General features: G+C 38.6%; 1 long non-coding RNA gene across 1 annotated transcript in view; it reads left to right on the forward strand.

Moving 5' to 3' along the window:
- The first annotated feature begins 1,280 nt into the window (after positions 1 to 1,280).
- Positions 1,281 to 15,998, forward strand: part of LOC122562728 — a 31,476-nt gene continuing 16,758 nt past the window's right edge. Inside the window, exons 1-2 of the long non-coding RNA XR_006315395.1 lie at positions 1,281 to 1,693; positions 3,301 to 3,409. This is a non-coding gene — a long non-coding RNA (uncharacterized LOC122562728). The remainder of the gene's footprint in view (positions 1,694 to 3,300; positions 3,410 to 15,998) is intronic.

The raw sequence follows: 15,998 nt of genomic DNA on the forward strand, positions 1-15,998 counted from the left end.
TGAATATGTCAACATCATTAGAGAGGGAGGGAGGGTGGGAGTTACTAAAGTGGTGGTTTGGCGGGGGGGGTGGGGGGGGGGGGAGGTGGAGTGGGAGCACCAGCCAATGGAGAGGCGCAGGGCCCGCCTCAGGTGGCTTTAGCCACCACCGACTCCCAGGAAACCAGACGGAGGGAAATATCATGCGTGTGTCCATAGGCAAGCGGAGTCTCATCGCAATCTGTCCCATTCTCGCCGTTATATGCAATCTCCGCCACATCACTCCTCCCTTCACACTCCATCCACCGCCTTCCAAAGCCAGCGATGAGCATTCGTGTATATTCATTGTTGATTTGGGAGAGGGAATGGGGCAGCGTCTTCAGTCTTTCCCCATCTAGTCCTCCACCCTGCACACTAACCCCCCTTGCCCCGGCTTGCAGAGGATAACTATCTCTGCATTTTAATTTGGGTTGTGTTGGGGGTGGGGGAGGAGAGGGAGGTGGGTGGTAGAGGGAAAGGGGCAAAGCATTGCGATGTCCCGTGTCTTAATTTTATTTGTTTCTTGGCGATGCTTTCAACAACATTTTTTTTTAAAAAAAAGCCTCATTTTAACGATGTGATTTAATTATGAGGACATGGCGCCTCAAGGACTGCTGCAGTTTCAAGTGGAAAGGACATTGCTTTCTCTCTCTTTCTGAGAGCGCTGGGGGGATAAAACAAAGTTGCAACTGAGAAGCAATCACATCGGCTAAATGCACGGAGATAGGAGCGGAACATCTAAAGTGATTAGCTCTTGTAACATTGCATTTTTGACGCACATGTTTAAGGGCGCTTGGCGCCAGGCTGCTGACGTCGAGCTGTAACTAGCGTCTCGTATCACTTTTCGTTTTTTTTTAAACCGTAATATCGCCTCTCTGATCTGTGAGTATATCCTGACGAGAAAAAATCGCTCTGAGCACCACCAATCTCCGCCGCTGGAGCTTGCGATCTGACGACGTTCCATTTGATTCCCGAGTCTCTCCCTCTCTCTCTCTCTCTCACTGTCGTGTTGGGATTTCTTGATCCCTCTCTTTAAATCCAGGAATGTTAAAAAAAAAAGCACGGCGCTTTTCTGACCTGTGTGGAGATTTGGAAACGGTCAGATTCACTCGAAGGCGAGTTCCCTTGAACCTATATGTGTACATTTTTGTTTGGAATCTAGCCGAAGGCAGATCCCGGTCAGATGTTGGCTTTAAATATTAACTATCGTTTTACGCATCCCTTGTATAAAGCAGTTTGCTTTCTCTCTCGCCTGAAGAGAAGCAAATGATCGGACCGTGTTGTGATATTGTCTTTATAAAATAATCACCACACGCGGTAATATTTCGGCTTAGCAATAAATATTTACGAATTATGTGTTTTGATGTAACGTTTCGAAATGTTGCATTAACTTCCGCCAATTATGACTGGCCTCCCAAGCTAAGCACCCTAGAGACTCGTATTATGAAGGGAGGGTGCACTAATCTAGGATCAAAAGCAGGAAGGTGCGAACTCTCTTTGTCTCTCCTCGCCCGAGTCATTCACCCTCCTGTGTGTGATAAATCTACACTGGCGCCAACTACGTATGGGATGATTAATTTGCAAGCAAACAAAAGGGAATTGATGGCTAGCCATCTTAGTTAAACATTCGCCAATACCGCAAGCTACTTGTTAGCCGTCAGAGCTTTAAAACCTAGTAAGTGCACTGATGTGAAAATTAAAATGGCTTTGAAAGCATTTGCGCCAGCACCGAGCGGTTCTGTAGTGGCTCTGCAACCAGATACCTCATATCATTAGCTATAAGCAGAGAGAGTTGTAGCTCGAAATGATAGAGGTTTGTTGATTACTGTTTATCTGAAGGAGGCGGGCACGTTTACATTGGCAAGTTTCGTGTAAATACTGTATTCTCTTCGCATGTGTGAGGTCCAGCTAGTGCCGATTACATGCTTAGTCCTTCCTGAACGTTCAGCCACATTCGCGAGCCATTTCCAATTTAACCAAAAGTGTGATTAAATCCTCGTCTAATTTTGTGGTATCGTGTCTATTTCATTCTAAAAACGACCAGCCGCAAGAAAGCAATGTCCAGATCTGATCTATAATCAATCCATGGCTGAAAGAATTGCAATAAAATGATCCAAATATTAAAATATGAATGGGTCCACACGTAACAGTTTAGGTATTTCGGCATGTATTGTAAAGTTGTGTGAAACGGATGATCTATCAACCAGATGGGTAGATCTAATCAATGTGTGTGCGCACCATGTAATCTTCTAGTATCGGAAATCGTGGTGCAAGGCAACTAAACGATATAATCAAAATACATGTTTATACTACGTTGTGGCAACTGTCAGTAGTAATTTATTGTGGATATTCCCTCAGTTTACCATCGGAAAGAACAATACTTTTAAATACACATAGTTTATGTTCTTCTGTCAAGTGTAGACAATGACTGTAACTGCTAGCAGCACTTTCAAATGGTGCAGTGATCGTAGATTGTAGTTTGCATACATCTCAGATTTGGCCTTGAAATTTGAATTTTTTTTTGTATCCCACTCCACTTTTTGCCTTCACTCCTTTCATCTATTTGTCTTTTTCACAAACTCGCTACCCTTTTCCCCATTCGTTCGCCTTATCAAAATAGCTCCTTTAATTGTGCTTGTGAGGACATCATTCTTTTCAAACATTAAGATTTTTAAAATGGCTCTGAAATTACACTCTCATGGCTTCCTTCATCTGTGTTCCTCACATATAAAGATAGCACTCCATGATAAAGTTCATTAATTTAACTTTAACTTTAACTTTTATAATTGGTGTCTATTCAGATTCATAATAAAACGAAGCAAGTAAATAAAGCTTGTGGTCTCGAGGCTGTTCTCTTGACAGGTACTACACTTATCGATCAACTCTTTTAGTGCCGTAGGACGAATTTTGTGTTGATCGTCAAAAGTTATGTCCTTCCAGACGGCATTATTTTTAGGCTGTAGACCTGACATTGGCGCCAGCCGGTTTATACTATTCACAAAACTCCACGCGTTATATGTGGTCATCCGTTTGTCAATTTTCATTTAGGAACATGTTTCTAGCAAATAGCTAAGTAGTCTTCGGATAATGACCAACTTCCATTTATCTAAGACTAACAGTTCTAATTACATTTTTAACCAAATAATGATTTGGACTTTGCAATGAGATGTCAGTCGAAAATATTTTTTCTTGTGGAAATTAAACTAATTGGAGTTTCCGTGGGTAACTTATTCGAGGTAGCTAACTACTGTATCAATGCTTTCTTTGTTTTTTTTGCTTCAGGAACACCGTACAAAGAATGAACGTGTATATTAAGAACTGCCGGCAACATTACTGGTGTTGCACTTCTTGCAGATCGAGTCTGACAGCCCACACCACATGAAACTGCAAGGTGACTTTTATATATATATGTGTACATGCATCGCATTTTACCATCATATTGTGTTTTATAGTTGTGCCAGTCAGCCTGAGCTGAAATTTTCAGATAGTTGTTCAAGGTAAGTGCCAGAAATATTGTAATTTGCTATTATACTGTTTCCGAGAAGAGAAACTCAGATATGAAATAATTAAATAAACCTTCATAAATTTACTAGGGCTTTAGTGCTTATGTGCATTATTACAAGCCCAAAGTACACGTGGCTTTGCAGGCATTTGGTCGTTGAGAATTGACAGCAATTATTGGTGATTTCTTTTTGCCCTAAGAAAATTTTAAGCAGATGTGGTATAGGTTTCAGGCAATCAATGCATGGTGTCTTCATTGGAGACGTTTAGATTTATTTTTAGCGGAAGTGAGAATAACAGCACTTACTGCTGGAGATTACTTCAAATAAATATGTGCTTCTTAAACTGACTGATTTGAAATTGTTAATTTCATTTAAGTAATGAGTAAGCACAACACTTTGTGAAGTGCAATTGTAGTTAAGTATTCTAGTCTTCCAGTCCCATTGTACAGTATATAGTTTGCAGACAACATTGCTCTGCTAAGTTGTTTAAGGATATTTTCCAGAATTTTGCAGTCACCTGCAGTAGTTCTTGTAGCTTTTCTTGAAACCTTCAGCAATTATGCATCATGAATACTGAAAGATTAATCTCGTCGTGACTGATGCATGTCTGTAAATACAAATAATTGATGCACTCCACAATCTCCAACCACTCCCCCACACACACATACACTCACACAATATATACTGTATTAGATTGCTCTACATAGCGGCATTGCCATTTCTTAAAACAGTGGCCACCTTTGAGCTCAGATATTTGTTTTTCCTCTCCAGATACCAGGTAATCATGATTTTGATATATGACATTGTTAGCACTGATTTTAAACAAGTTGACCACATATTCACATCTGACCCATCTTCTTTCAGAAGGAACTTAGTAACCATGCTCTAACCATGAGCATCAATGGATGGTCCTTCATGTAGCTCACATTTGCAATATTATTCTATTGCACAAAAAGAACACCTATTTTATATTTGAATCAACCAGCACCTCCTTTTTTTAATTTTTAAAGAATTAAGCCCCAGTAAAAGCCTCACCATTATGAAATTTTTAATCAATTTCAACTGAATGTTTGCATAGTGAACAACTTAAAATCTTGCTGGTCAGGACCAAGTGATTTTGACATGCATGTATTCCACTGTACACATTCTTCAATATTGAGGCAAAAGCAGTTAATAAAATGTTATGAATTGTGCTGATCAAAGTTAATATTTGCTGCATATAAACTGTAATGAAATAAAATTTATTTAAGAAATACATGAACTTTGTAGACTTGGAAGTCTAATTTCAAATGGATATATTTAAAGCAGCTTTGGTACCTTACTTTTTGGATAATATAACCAAATTAAAGTGTCTATCTATCTATCTATTTATTTATCTATATGTCTATCTTTTTAAAGTTGTTGACTCATGGGTAAGTTCTTTTTATACTTGCTCATGTCCTGGGGATAAAATTCTATCACAGCATTGGATTACTGAAATACCTATTGGGGTGGTTAAGGATGACATTTCCTATTAGTTGATCAGCAACAGCAAAATCAACCAACCAAATAACAAAGGAGAACATATTTTTAGTTATGAAACTGAGGCAGAACAATTGCACTGCCATAGAAAAATAATGCACTCACATGATCCGTAAAGATAAAATTGAGCCAGAACATTTTTTTTTAAAAAGTATTAAAGGTTGAATTATCCAGTTTTGGATTTTTAAACAATATAAATTGTATGATTTATTTTGTATGCATGCAAATCACATTTTTAACATGAAAATTGCATCCATTTTCAGAATACCACTAAAATAAGAAATGGATGCTTTAGACTGTGCAGTTTTTAGTGTTCATAATACTGAGTTTAATAAATATGTTTACTCTGAGACAAAATGTTGAAAACTTAAATTGGCATATCAATAAAATTTATAAAACAAAATTTGCAGGAAGAAATTCATTATTAAAATTGGATTTTTTTTTTAATGGTGGCTGTAATGTTGTGGTGTACACCAAGGTTAACTGTTTAGATAACTGATTTATATATCAATCTTAGTCACTACTTTATTTCAGACCATTTTGCCTGTTAATTGAAAGCCTTGATGCACACTCTTTACTAATGCAACCAAAGATTGATATTCAGAATAAAAGGACATTTTAAAACCAGTAAACATCAAAGACCAATAGTAAAGTGTTATCTGATTGCTTAAGTTAGAACATTTCTGCTTTTGTCGGTGTGATAGATTGTGCTGTTCAAAACCTGTTGCAGATCTCGGACATCATATTGTTGTCCATTGCTGACTGATATGCTGAAAAATGTGTTGCTGGAAAAGCGCAGCAGGTCAGGCAGCATCAAAGGAGCAGGAGAATCGACGTTTTGGGCATAATTATGCCCGTCGATTCTCCTGCTCCTTTGATGCTGCCTGACCTGCTGCGCTTTTCCAGCAACACATTTTTCAGCTCTGATCTCCAGCATCTGCAGTCCTCACTTTCTCCTGACTGATATGCTATTTGTCAGTTACCGCAAATTGAAGTGAAATATACTTTTAACATAATTTTGAGTCCACCAAATAATGCAGATCAGAATGATATGAAACGGAGATCAAAAATAAGGCATCATTTCACGTGCTTGTTGAAAATATTAAAGTAAATGAGCAAATATTGTATAAATTAATCTCGAGAAACAAAACCGACCGTTGACAGAGCAAGTCAGGGTTCAGGCACTTCACATAAACAGCCGAAGGTAAAGTTTATGTACCTTCAGTGACCATTAACTGCTGAAACCCAGAACAAATTAGCTCGCGTGCCGAACATAGAAGTGCGATTTTTTTTAAAAGGTTATAAACTCTAACGGTGACCTACGGAACTATTTGCATTAGTAACATTACTCTTTCATGGTAGTGTTAAATGTGTTTAGAAAGATGCAGCTACGAGTGCTTCAGCTGTTATCAAAGATAATGTTATGTAATGGTCATTTTTAAAGAGTTCTTTTGGGAAATGTCACTTCAAATATTGGCACGCCCGTTTCCACCAGAATCAAGTTTGGAATATACGAAAACTTTTACTTTGTTTGCTTTTAATCCACCGCCCTCTCGTACTTTCAAAAACGGCTGTGCGCAAATTGTGTTTTAAAAAAAACAGGTCGGTGCCTGCCACATCGTGTGCAGCAGGGCGTGTTGTTAGAATTTATTAAAGACAGATGAACCTCGTGTTTTTTAAAACATAAGGAAAAGATTTACAATTCAGTTAATTGCAATGTACTTAGGTCCATCATCACTCCGCAGGTGTAAATATCGATCGTTTAGATCTGTGACATGTACAGCAGCATTCTTCTTACGTGGAACAAGTACAGGTAAAATCAATTAAAACCATGAATTTAGTTGTGCTCGTTGTAGAGGGAGCAAATCATGTAATTGTCATATTTGAAATGCTTAGGCAATTGGACCTTAATGTTTAAAGAAATGGTTTAAAGAAAAGCCGGTCAATTTTATAATAGTATATCCCATTATGCAAAAATACAAAACACAGCATTAAACGATCATCATATAGAAATATGGCTAAACTGGTTCGGACACGTTGACTATAAAGTAGCTGTCGAAAATGTACATATCTCTGGTTGTAACGGTGCTAAAACGCCCTGCAGTGCCTCTCTAGCCACCGTAGGCTAAATTGTTCCCACGAGAAATAGCAGCCATCTCTCGCTTGATGGCGCTGTCTTTGGATTGCGTCTGCTTTTTCAGCACAAGATTTAACAATGTATGGGCAAGTTTGATCTCTTCTGTTGCCTTAATTTCTCTGGAAGAACCGTCATTCTAATCAGCGAAAAGTTGTGCACAATTCAGCTGTGGAATGTTATGATTATGTTAGTTTATTTTTCAAAATCAAATTGTCAAGCGCATTAGGAAGCATAAATCAACTTGCTCCTCCAGCCACTGTCTTGTGAATTCTCCTTGTATCAAGCATGCTGTACCTTCTCCGAGTTTCAGCTTCATGCAAAAGGCCATTTAATGCAAAAAGTTCATCCGAAGTTCAGTTTCTCTGTTGTAGGTTCGCCCTTTGCCAGTGTGACTATAATTTCCATGCAGCTATTTAGTTGCGCTGATGATATATGGACGTCAATCAAACTGATTAATATAGTTTTCAACTGTTCCAATTGAACTGTTAAAATGGAGGCTGGTAATCTCAATATCTTAAATTATAACATGCTAATGAATACCTGCTTGAATTTTACAATTTGGAATTCTGTCAGAGTAGACCATCAAAGAAAATCCTCAAATTTGGCTATGATTCGACTCAGGTCGTTTCCACTGATTAAAGCATTGGCCATTTCTTTAGTCCTGGCATGCCTTTCTTTTGGGTGCTTCCCTTTTTGGATAACAAACAAAGTTCACAGACTGACCTCTTTTACGTTCGCACCGGGTTAGACCAAATCAATCCAAAGGTCATACGGCAGCGAGCTGAAATCGATATTGTCAGTAAAAATCGATTTTATTTTGTTACATCCAACTTGATCAGATTTATTTTTAAAACGACTGACGTTCATTCTTATTTCAACTGGTGCAATTTTTCTCTTACTGACAGAACATCTAAATGATAGTTTGTATTTCTGTTAAAGTTTGTAGGTTACTTTCTGCGTCATTCTGCAGCCTCGAATAGTTTGTTTGGTACTCTCATGTAGCTGTCATCGCTGGTACGTACAATGGGGGCGAGCTCTCAGTCCCTCGCTGAATTGGAGTAACACATTATTCAAAGCAAATCCGCCTTCAAAGTGTGTACGACTGTACATTTATGCTAATTAACTCCATTAGCAATTTGTGTTTATAAGGCATTTCGCGCATGTTAGATTTCATATTTGCAAGGCTCAATCTAAATTATCCAGGCGTTAATTGGATTTTCTACAAATAAGAGTTGTTTGGTCGGCCCGAATATTATCTGGCCGATGCATTACTCCACAGCGCTGTATTTTGACCTACCCTCCAAATAACAACGACATCGCTTTAAACTTTGAGCCCAGACACGAATCCTATTATCAACGCTTCAAGTTAAAGACCAGAGCAGTAAAAAAAATCCCCCGACCTTTTGCACGAAGACGAAATGCCTTAATAAGATCAATGTAGAGAGAAAGACAAAATCTTAACCAAGGTTCACTGAAAGTCTAACGACCTCTGACATACATTGCAAATTAATTGGACACTGTATGAGAAAAGGTGGGATTCCAGTTAATTAGTCGAAAATGAATAAAATTGAACATTATATGATTTGTCTCTCAGTACCGCTTTGTTAGTGCGGATTTAGAGATCAGCTTTTGTACAGAACAAATTGGATGTGAGTAGCGTGGTGCACTGTTACACTGTCGTTTTGTGCCCTGGCGACAGCTTCAATCCTGGGAAAAGGTAAAGGGATCTGGGCGATCACAGCCCTCATTATCTCATGTCTGAGCACATCTTTGGGAACAATTCATAATCAACATGGGCACTCGGTGCTTGGACCCATGGTAATAGTTATTCTTGCAGCTCAGAGTGCACGTAACTCTTTTAAAGTTTTATTGCATATAACCTTTTTTAAAATAAGGGCGCCTGATATTTCTGATATTGAACTTCCAGCAATGTTTTCAATTATATTGCTGTTGTAGTCTTTTTACATATTTAAGGACTTACTGCCCTTATAAAAGTGAAGTGTTTATCTCCTAGCTCTAATTAGACCCTTGTTAGTAATGCAATGCCTGCGATGCACCGAAACAGCGATTCTTTCACTGTTACACCACACAATGGCTGCAGAAAATGCGGATGTGTTCTGAGAAGTCTTAGTTAAACAGTACACGTGAGACGGGCCAGTTCCAGTTCTATATCTAACGCCGTGTGTTTATGTGTATGTTTTGGGGGCGGGGGGAAAGGGTGCGGTCAGTGGGCATAGAGGACTGAGGCGGGGAAGAATTCGGGCGACACAAAAAAGGCACCGGTTTAGCTAACACGAAGGACTCTAGTTCATATACTAACAAATTATTCTTCCACTTGTTGATTACCAAATGGGATCAGTTTTTGAACAGCCTGTTTGTGTTAAGAGTTGATGGGAAGAGTGCATATAAAGAAGACAAAAATGCGAGGATTTTTAGTGTGAAAACTGTGTTCTTTTTAAAATCCAGTGAAAGGAATTTAAAAACGAGTTAACTAATGGAGAATTTATAGAGGAGAAAATAGATCACTATTATATTAATGGCACATTACCTTTTAAATAAACTTTACTCAAGAATTTGGAGTAATGAATAGCCATGCAACACTGTCTCATTCGATAGTTATGTTGTGTAGGTAATTGTAACCATACAGACAAATGTTTAAATGCTAGAAATTAAAATGAAATTGGCAGAATATAAAGTTCAAACGAGTTCCTTTTTTTCTTGAGGGTTTAGTACTTTCGGGGCCACTGCTTGGGTTCCAATCCAGCAATAATATGAAACCTCCAGCAGTATCATTACCAAATAAAATAAAGTACGGAGCTCTTTAATTGGGTATTTAGTTTATTTCAGCGCGATGATGCTGCGCTGTAAAAAAAGAGGAAACAGGTCGGTATGTTGGATGAAATCTCTTAAAGGGTCCACTAATTCCTAGTACTTTATGGAATTAACTCTTTCAGTGTGGACTGCCAATGTTTGAAAGCACACAAATGTTAGTTTTGTTGTACTCAGTTTTTCTTCCACGTATGACTTGCTCAAGGCTATTTAAAAAAAGAAACAGCAAAAACAGAACGGAATTTCATGTTAAACACTGAAGCAGGAATAATACCGGTTTATTTTATTGCCTGACAACTCTAGACAAACCTGTTGCTGAACCCGCGTTACAGCCTGTATAAATGGAGCACTCGGCAATGTTGCCTTTAACATACTGGCAGCAACTTCATTAACACGAATCTGGACTTCATCATCGCGCGGGAAGCTGGGTGTTACATGTGACCAGCGTGTTAAAAGAAATATCGTTGATTTTGTTCCAAGTAATAAATGAGTTTAGCTTCAGGTAAGGACACAGGGTAGAAATGTGGAATGTCAATGAGATTTACACCTGTCCTATGGCTTAAACTGACAGGCCTATTGCCTACAGAGATGACCACTGGTGCCAGTCTGTCTGGGACTCATCAGGCTTACTTTGTAACCTTAAATGAACGAGACGATGTAAACAATCTAATAACATACGTAACGTTTTATCACCAGAAACCACAGCAGTGAAGATAAATATTTATTTTTAAATAAGTATCATAATTGTTGCTCCCTTGTTATAGATCTTGATTGCTGAAGGGGTGTAACTAAACTATTATTGTCATAAAAAGGAGTTTGGCTTGACAGCACCATTAATGATCAATGTTAAAGTTACCCCAAACAAATAACCCTTACACAATCACCCAAATGTCCCACCCAATAGACATTTCAGTGACAGATATTAACCAGACGCCAAAGGAATCCTGTTCAACTGCAAGCCCTTCTTTTCCAACTCGTCGCATCTGCTGTGAACGGCGAACACTCCCATCTCGCAAGGCCTGTTGCCATCTTATAAGGCTGTTGAAAACATTCATCATATTGGTCAAAGTGGAGCCAGGCCACTCAGCCACCGTATTCACACACAGGTAGCCTAATGATTCCATTAAGCCAGACCAAACCGTTCTGGATCAGTAAGCACAGAAGAGGCTCGATAAACTAATACCCCACTGTCATCGTCAATTAAAGATTTTAGGGAAACACTATCTGACATCCCAACGCTGTCCTCCATCAGAAATTTGTGTCAGGCCCAGCCAGACTGGTCTAATCCCATAAAAGGACTTTATATTTATCTGACTATACTTCATAAACATTGCCTTCAATATTGCACCAACGGATTTAACTTGTCCTTTAACTTACTCCTCTGGAATTATAATATTATTGTTAGTTTTTAAGTCATCAGCAACTCCTATTGTGACATGTATTTTACGTCTTCGACTTTGAACCAATCATTTAAGCAATGCTTCAAGTTTTGTTCAGCATTCTCAAAGTTCATTTTACAAAACTTCCACACCCATGTCAAACTAAATGTTAGTATTCCCAGGAGCAAAATGAAACATTCTTTGGAACTTTGTTGTATTAATGCCTTTTTAAAAGAAATATTGGGTCGGGTGTTATTTCATTCTAACTAAGAAAATAAATATGTCAGTTGATTGACCACTGCTAAGGTAAGGGTATTTAATGCAGGACCAATAGCACGTGTGTGATTGTAGGCCACTAAACGCTCAGTCTCCACGAATAGATGAAAAATACAGAAGCAAATTGAGTCATCCTGTGTTGAATGTCAATGGTAAAACATAGGCAAGTCACAATTTAACAATAACTAATTCTTCTTGAAAAAATGTACAATGAGAAAAGGACGACTCATCACTGATTGTGAAAACAAACTACATTACAGGTTTATTTAATGTGCGTGGTAACTCTGCGTCTGCATGTAAGAGAGAATATTCATGCAAACCAAACAGCTGGACAGATATCATTTTGCGATTTCTATTTACATTGTCTGATATTTGCACAAAAAAAGTGGTTTAGAATTTATTGATCGATTACAAGTGGCAAGATTTGTTGTTATTTACAATTCTCTACCATTCTTTCAAAAAAAATCTACTTTTAATTCCACGTTCTGACTCCTAAATAGAATTAAACTTGAATCGACATTGTTATTGTTATTTTCATGCATACGTTCATTTCTAAATGAAATGTGAGTAATATTTTCAGCATATTACAGGCATGTTGATGAAATAATTAACGATCGTACCATGGCCGTAAACTATGCTTTTATTTTAATCTAGGAACGCAGTACGTCTGGATCTATCTTATTTGACATCTTATCTCCATTTTAATTAATTAGTCAATAGACAATTCAAAGCACGTTAAAATTAAGCATTTCTAAATCCTTGCAACAAAATTTAGAAGTGAATTGAGTATATGCTTCCGCAATGATAAGCGATCCTTCAAAGTGTTAATTATTACAAAAATTTAAAGTAATAGCATTTCATTAAATCCCCGACGTTCCAAAAATCCAGAAAAACCCAGACAGATTTACAGAGATGCACCTTTTATTTGGCAAAGAAATGTAAACGTTCAAACTTACTATTTCGCTGCAACAACCATTTGTTGCTTTTTACATTCCGGCTCCATTTTGACTCACTAAACATTAAATTCGTAGCCTTTCTTTAAAAAAAAGAAAGACAACAATGCTTAAAAAGTGCGGAGGCAGCTTTAAGAGGAACCGCTGTTGCTGCGGTTCGGATGGAGTTCTCGTCCTCTAGTAATACAATGGATTTAATTACACCACTCTCGCAAACAAGATCTATAACACAGAAAACGATAATGTCAAAGCTCATGAAAATGATCACATTCGTGGCAATCTCCAAAAAAAATGTAGCCCGTTGCTAATCGTCTACTTTGTTCCTTAATAGCAGGAATGATGTAAGTGTCCAGCTGTTTCAGTCTGTTTATATTGTTGGATTTTGAAAATTCCACTATTGTTTCCCAAAATAATTGCAAATCTTAATGCATAGTTACCCTGCAAGTAGAGATTGTACCAGTATCTAAAACATAACTCCTCAGCCACAATCTATTCAGTGGTGATCCAGCAATCGAGAAGCCTCTTGCGACATTTATTATGCATGTACATGCACTGACAACAAGACTATGTGAAAATTGCTCGAAACGTTGCAGTCAGACCGAATGTGTCAAAGCTGACAGCGCTGTCAATTTCATTGAGACAGTTTTGAAGTTTCTGAATTTTCATAACAATCAGAAAATGATTCATTGCTTAGGAGTTAAATGATTGGGTTTATTTCATTGCTAGCGGCAAAAAATCCATATTTTAACGTACTGCAATGCAATGCAATGTACTGCTAGTTTTCAATGGAATATGCATGTGTTGTACTTTTTGTCCCAAGCCATAAGGCGTCCTAGTCTCATTTAATGTTCAGGCATCTAGATCCTAGAGCAGGTCCATGGGAAGAATTGGGGCAAAAACTATTGTTGTATTTTGTCTGAGATCAAATGTTGTATTTCTGGCCATTGTTTCACTTCCGAAATGGGTTTTTTTTCAGTCTTACCAAATGTTCAGTACACTTCCGACAAATTATTTCGAGGAAGATAAAGGCTGTTATGTCTTTAAAAAGACAGCTGATTCCACATAGTCATTAGTTGGGTTAATGTTATTTCAAAAATTGGGAAGATGGCGAAACCAAAAAAATCTGGATATTTTTATAAAAGAGGATTTATCTCTTTAAATGCTTCCCCCTCTTTCCGCACGCCCGGTAAGGATACTTGGGAGAGACACTTGCTGTAAAGATAAGAGAATGCCAGTGTGCTAGTGGACTCACGCTTCACACTGTTTCGCTAGATAAAGTGACTTTTATTTGGGGTAATGTGTGGGAGGGACACAAGTCTCCGCAGTTTGGAACATGATAAGGCAATTCCAAAAGACAGAACAAATTAGAACCATTTAATCAAAAACTTATTAACTAGCATAATGATTTCAGTGCCTTATAGGAAAATCAAAGCTCAGGAGAGCATATTGTTTTGTTCCTTGTACATAAATAACTCAGATGTGTAAAGAGCACAACTGACGAATAAATCCTACATGTAGTTGTGAGGGGACATTGTTATAGCGAAGCTTTGAAGTTTATTATTTAGTAGGCGTGAGCATTGCATTTTTGTTTTGGTAGTATTATATCTTTTTACGTTTGTTTCAATGCTTTGCTTGTAAAAGGACGGACCAGTCCTCACTAAAATCGCTTAGAAAACTTGACTGGAGAAAAGCCAGGAGTAAAAATTCGAGTTCCATATTTTGAACAATAATTTGTGTCTCTTTTATCATTTGCGGTTTCCTCTTTGAAATCAGTGAACACACAATTGCACTTGTTCTGCACATGCCATATGCTAATCCCGAATGCTGCGCAGCGTCCCGGAAGAGTCTACGGTAAACAGGTCACTGCAATATTCATGTGTGAATTATGCAGGTCACCATACTGAGCTCCACAATCCAAAAAGCAGACCCATCCCAAGCACATGCACAGCCTATCTCCCGCAAAGTATACAAGCAGGATGTAAACTCAACTAGGAAAATTACAGAAGGAAATAAACCCTTCTCAGCTGGAAATACACCTCCACCATGGAACTGAGCGGGAACAAAGAAAGCACAGAACTGAACGTGAATGCCGCTGATTGGAAATGCGCCCGGTAATGACTGCCTGGCGAGGCTAATTTCTTCTGAGCACCAAATAGGAAGATCATTTCCTTTTGATTTGTAATAAGCTTGACCTGGGAGTGAAGCATATCTTCAAAAACCAAAGCCCCACCCCAAAACCACGCACATAATTGCCCACCCCTCCGCCCACAGACACACGGTATATGGGTGCTTAGAACTTGGGGAATGCAGAAGGTCGAGAAAAATGAAACTACACGTCTGTTTATTCTAGGCGATATTCCAACTAACGGTCTTTCCAATTGTAACCAACCATAATCATTAGGGTCATTCACCACGCAACTTCATGCTTAGAATTATTCGAGAGCATATTTTGCCAAAGCAGCCGTTGGCTTCAGCTCCTGGCGCACTGCGTCCACTCGAAGCAACATTGGCAAAGGTCCGCACTGCAGAGCAAACAGTTGACTTTTGGAACCTGAAAGTATCCCATTTCTCGTTTTGTGTAGTTCAACGTTTTGCACTTCCAAGCCAAATTTCTTGTATTGCACGGATGGCCACAGCCAGACATCTTTCAGTGGCACGTTGTTGAATTAAAAAAGAACACGTTAAAAAAAACGTTTCAGATCCGACCCCTCTACTCGACTCGAAAAGGAATAAACCTGTTGGACTATAACCTGGTGTGTGTTTTTAATTTTGTACACCCAGTCCAACACCGGCACCTCCAAATCATGAATAATATCTCGTCCTTAACGAACACTAAGTTAGAAAGTGACATGTATTAGCAAGCATTTATGTGTACCATGAAGATAGCAACTGAACTCTGGGCAGGCGACTATAAAGTGCTGGAAAAACGCAGCAAGTCCGGGAGCATCTGTAGAGAGAAAGGCAGAGTTAATGTTTCAAGTCCCGTGATCCTTCCTCGGAATCATGTGCATATGTCAAGTTTCACAGGTTTAAACAAATTCTAGACCTGTACTGTAGGCATGCACTTGCTTTGAGTAATCATATGTTCCCTCTGTCATCTAGATATCTGCTCAGCATTCAGATCACTGTTAAGCCATGCACAGATTTAACGGGTATAGAGGCGACAGCATTGAGTTAGTTGACCTTCGTCACCTCTCCCGTCGCTTTCCCCTTCTGTCTGCTATAAGACAAAGCGGGGCGGACTAAAGACAGAGTCACAGAAGGTGGGAGGGAGTGGTGGGTCAACATAAGGAGCGAAAGGAATTTCACTGCTTTGGATGTCGCGAAATTGTCTGCGTGCAGCGTTTCAAGCCAGAAACTCCTGGCTCCAAAATATCCCTGT

The sequence above is a fragment of the Chiloscyllium plagiosum genome, chromosome 25 (assembly GCF_004010195.1).
Source record: "Chiloscyllium plagiosum isolate BGI_BamShark_2017 chromosome 25, ASM401019v2, whole genome shotgun sequence".
Taxonomy (NCBI): domain Eukaryota; kingdom Metazoa; phylum Chordata; class Chondrichthyes; order Orectolobiformes; family Hemiscylliidae; genus Chiloscyllium; species Chiloscyllium plagiosum.